We start from the raw sequence: 4,111 nt of genomic DNA, 5'->3' as shown, positions 1-4,111 counted from the left end.
ACAAATTATTCTCAAAGAAAATAGTTGTCTTTGGATGTGTGCACAACCTGCTGCTCTTTCAACCTTCAAAGCACTGAAATAATGACATTTTTAGCAAAACATCCAGCTGAATCTGTCCTGAGCAACAGAAGTTCTTGCACCCCAAAGAGTGCCTGTTTCCTTTTCCCTATTACAACACATGCTACAAAGAACACAAGAACTACAAAGCTTATGCCTTCAGCATTTCCCCCTAAAAAACAATGACTACATTGTGACAAAGAGAACAAGCACTTCTGACTGATCAAACCAAGGGTTTTACACCCACCTGTTAAAAGAAATCTGTCTACCAGCAGAATCCAACATAGATGAGCAGAGTTGATTATATTTAAATCAATTAAAATTTTATTTATTATTAAATTCAGAGAAAACGGAACCTTATACAACAAAAACTATGTAGACAAGGAAAAAAACCTCTTTATACCACCTATCCCCCCAAAATCCATCTAAGTCTGTCTTGAAAAATAGAACTACTTATATATAAATGGGATGGTATTGTTCTGGAGTGAGGTCTGCCCTGCAGGCTGGGCAAAAGCTGGCAGTCTGAAGGGCAACAGGAAGGCACTGACTGCAGAAGATATGGCCACACAGCGTTGACAAAACCATTCGTCCACTTCGCATAATCTGGAAGACAGGAAATCACAGCAGGAAAGAATTGCAGTCTGCTGCTTTTCTGGCAGCAGGCAAACAGGATTTGGAGTATCTGCAGTCTGTCAGTTACTGCTGAATAATGAGGAACACGTAGATCTGGCAGTGCCTCCTTGGCAAGGGTTTCTCCCTCTACATACCCCAACAAGAAGTAACTTTGACAGCTCCAAAGCAAGGTCTATGCTTCACACCAGCTGCCCACAGCACCCCACATCAGCCAACTGGGTTGCACAGCTCCCCCTCTGCCTCATTCCCCTCCCACAAAGCTGGAAGGATGACAACATGTGGGTCCTTACCTCTGGATAAAAATCCATGCAGATCGGGCACCTAATAGTAGCTGCTGGCCAAGCTCTAGAGAGAACAGAACCAGAAAGAACATGCTGCTGTTTATGTCACCACACATCGAGGGTCACTGGCACATAAAAAGTCACGTAATCATCCAACTGCACTGAGCAGCCATGACACATTTCCTTTGGAGAACCCTGCCCAACCTTAACTCTCTCTTAACAGTTTGCTGCATGTAATAATGAGTGAGTGTGGGTCTCCCTGTCCCAAAGGAAACAGCATCTTGGTTTTCATTGGGAGGAGGATGCAGTCAGGCACCCTGCTCTAGGATTTGAAGTATCAGCAGCCTCCAGCACCAGGCAGACTATGTATGGCAGCATTTATGTCCAACGGGACATCAATAACAGCTTTGTAGCTAAAGCATCGAGCCGTCCTCTGGAAAGCATCACTTCTAGAATGGAACAAGGTCTGACACTACAGTGAGACTGCAGACAGCTCTGACAAGAAGGACCCTTTGCTCAGTGTTAAGTGCTGCTCTTCAGCCTCACCTACACAGAGCAGGAAGGCACATGCTGTAACAGAGAAGCTTGAGATCAAAGGAAAAAATCATGCCTTTTTTGTATTAACTTCTCTCCTATGTTGCCTTTTAGTAATCCAAAAGGCTCAAAGCACACCAGCTTTATTAAAACCTGCACAGAATTTGTCCGTCTGCTGCTAAGCCATCAATACCAATGAAAATAGTTCCTTATCTAACAGCTCTACTAGAGCCTGGCATGAAAATAAAATGCAATGCATTGTGAGCTATGGCCTGTGACTAATCACCCTTTCTTGCTATACCCCCAAACTTGTCTTTAAGGTTGCATGCAAGGTTGTCCATCTGCCTTGGGCTGCCTTACTCTCCCAAAGTAAAAATGGTATCATTTGATCATCATGCAGCACGGGATGTGGTTGTCATTGAGAGAGGGAAATAAGTAGAGTAAGTGAAGGTTTCAAAGATAAGCCAGGCCACAGCAGTAAAACTTAATCTTGTCTGTATGAAAAACAAAAGTCAAAATTCAATGTTTGGTAGTCATGGGGCATACATACTCTGAACTTTCCATGTCCTCTTCTGATAAATCCTCTTCTTCAGATGCAGAATCAGTCACAGACACATCACTATCTGTTGCTTCATCTCCATCATCATTACTCCATACAGAGCTGTCTGACAGGCTTCTTTGTTGTTCACACTCTGCAATTTAATTTTGATAACTTAGATCTATTATTTACTCTTTCCCCCAGAACTGTTTTCGGAATGTGCTATTATAAATGGCCTGTAATGGTTCCTATTTGAAACGGACCCTATTCAACTGGGTTCAAAGCAATCTTAAACAAGCTACTTCCCTAAATACTGAGGCTGAACCTTCCACACATTGTGACTATTCTGCTACAGACCAACACAAAACATTTGCTCTATTCACCTTACAAACATCTAAAAATGTTACCTGAGAGATGCTCAGTGTCATATGTTTCACAAGTTACACTACCTGTGAACAAATCTGCCTTATAAAGGGAAGCTCCCTCACACAATTCTTACTAACAGGGTCTATAATTTGAAAATTATAACACATACAATTCAAAGGAGAGCAATTTTTAATGGCCTGGTCTGTAACACCCAAAGGGTGAGAACTGCTGTTTGCTTTTTAATTCTCAGAATACACATGCAACAGTGATCTCTGCAGCTCCTGTATACATGTAAAAATAATCAAGCACTAATCAATTAAAATAACAGAAAATGCCACCAAATTAAAGTTTCTTTCTACATAAGTATTTAGCTACAACTTCTGTTGTGGGGATTTTTCACTGTGTTTGATAGCAGCTATCAGACACAGATGGGATCCATTCTCTAACACACTGGCCAGAGGCTTTAACACTGTCCTTTGCCTTTTGCTAAATGCAGTTTCAATCCCTGCCGCTCAAGATGGTTGGAAATGACATAGAAAAACTAATGATTATATTTATAACAATTCCATTATCAGCTATAAAATGTAAACTCACCTTCAAGAAGCTTGCATCAGCGCATATGGGAAAAGAGAAAAAAGAAAATACAATTAGACTTTGTTGTGCAGCCCTGGTGTTACACACGCAACAGCAGGTCAGCAAAACAATTGCAGCAAAACAGATGAAGAATTTTAGGCTATAGCCATCTAATTTTGGTTAAGAATATTAAAAGTAGTAGCCAAACAGCTGCTGCCCTGAAAACAAATAAGAGGTTGCTGTTGGTTCTCTCCCCACTGCTGGAACAGGGTAGAATCAGAGGCATCTTAGGAACCACCTGAACACTCTCCTCCCTCCTCCCTTTTCAGTTCTCAAAGTGGATTTAGGTGGAGGTGTTTCTTTCCCTCAATTTTCCCCAAACAGGAAAATTCATATTAGATGAACTGAAGAAAAGAAAAAGAAGAAGAGGAGAAACTAAAGTGGCTTGGGTGGAAAGAATTCCAGTTTGCTGCTCTGTGGGCACCAGGCAAATAGGATTTGAGTATCTGCAACCTGTCAGTAGCTGCTAGAATAATGAGGAACCCACAGATCTGCCAGTGCCACCTTGGCAGGGGTTTCTCCCTCAGTGCACACCAGCAAGAAGTGACTTGGAGGGATGAGCTACTTGGAACTTCAAAGCAAGGGCTGTGCTTCAAGCCAGCTGCCCTCAGCATCCCATGCTGGCCAGCTGAGCTGTGCAGTTCCCTCTCTGCCTCATGCCCCTCCCACAAAACAGAAATTATGACAACTCATGGATCCTTACCTCTGAGAACTCATCCGTCCAGCTTGAGAAACTAGCAGTACTTGATGACCATGTACTAGAGAGAACACAACCAGAAAGAACAGCAGCTGTTAACTTCACCACACATCAAGGGTTACTGATACAGAAATTAAAACATCCCCGTCTCCGATTTAGCAACATCCCAGCCCAGTGGCACAATCATTCCAAGAGCTCCTACATACTGCAAGCATTTCAGCATATCTCAAGCCATTATGTAAGATGCATTCATTAATGACCTCATGAACTGTTGCAAAATGATTAGAGGATCAGGGACATGGATTATTGATAAAGGGAACAAATCAATAACTGTACAAGCAAAGCCTGCAAGCAAAAGGCCTGCATGAGAAA

The 4,111-nt window shown here is 42.2% G+C and overlaps 1 long non-coding RNA gene across 1 annotated transcript; it reads right to left on the bottom strand.

The window, feature by feature from the left end:
• Window positions 1-358: 358 nt before the first annotated feature.
• On the bottom strand, window positions 359-3,047 carry LOC138108964 (uncharacterized). The gene is made up of 4 exons (XR_011150162.1): window positions 3,004-3,047; window positions 2,056-2,197; window positions 981-1,035; window positions 359-660 (listed from the first exon to the last, which is right to left on the bottom strand). It is a non-coding gene; the product is annotated as an uncharacterized lncRNA (long non-coding RNA).
• Window positions 3,048-4,111: the final 1,064 nt, after the last annotated feature.

Source organism: Aphelocoma coerulescens, chromosome 4 (genome assembly GCF_041296385.1).
Source record: "Aphelocoma coerulescens isolate FSJ_1873_10779 chromosome 4, UR_Acoe_1.0, whole genome shotgun sequence".
In the NCBI taxonomy this organism is placed as follows: Eukaryota; Metazoa; Chordata; class Aves; order Passeriformes; family Corvidae; genus Aphelocoma; species Aphelocoma coerulescens.
The sequence above is the reverse complement of the archived record's forward strand: the minus strand, read 5'-3'. Positions and strand labels throughout refer to the sequence as shown.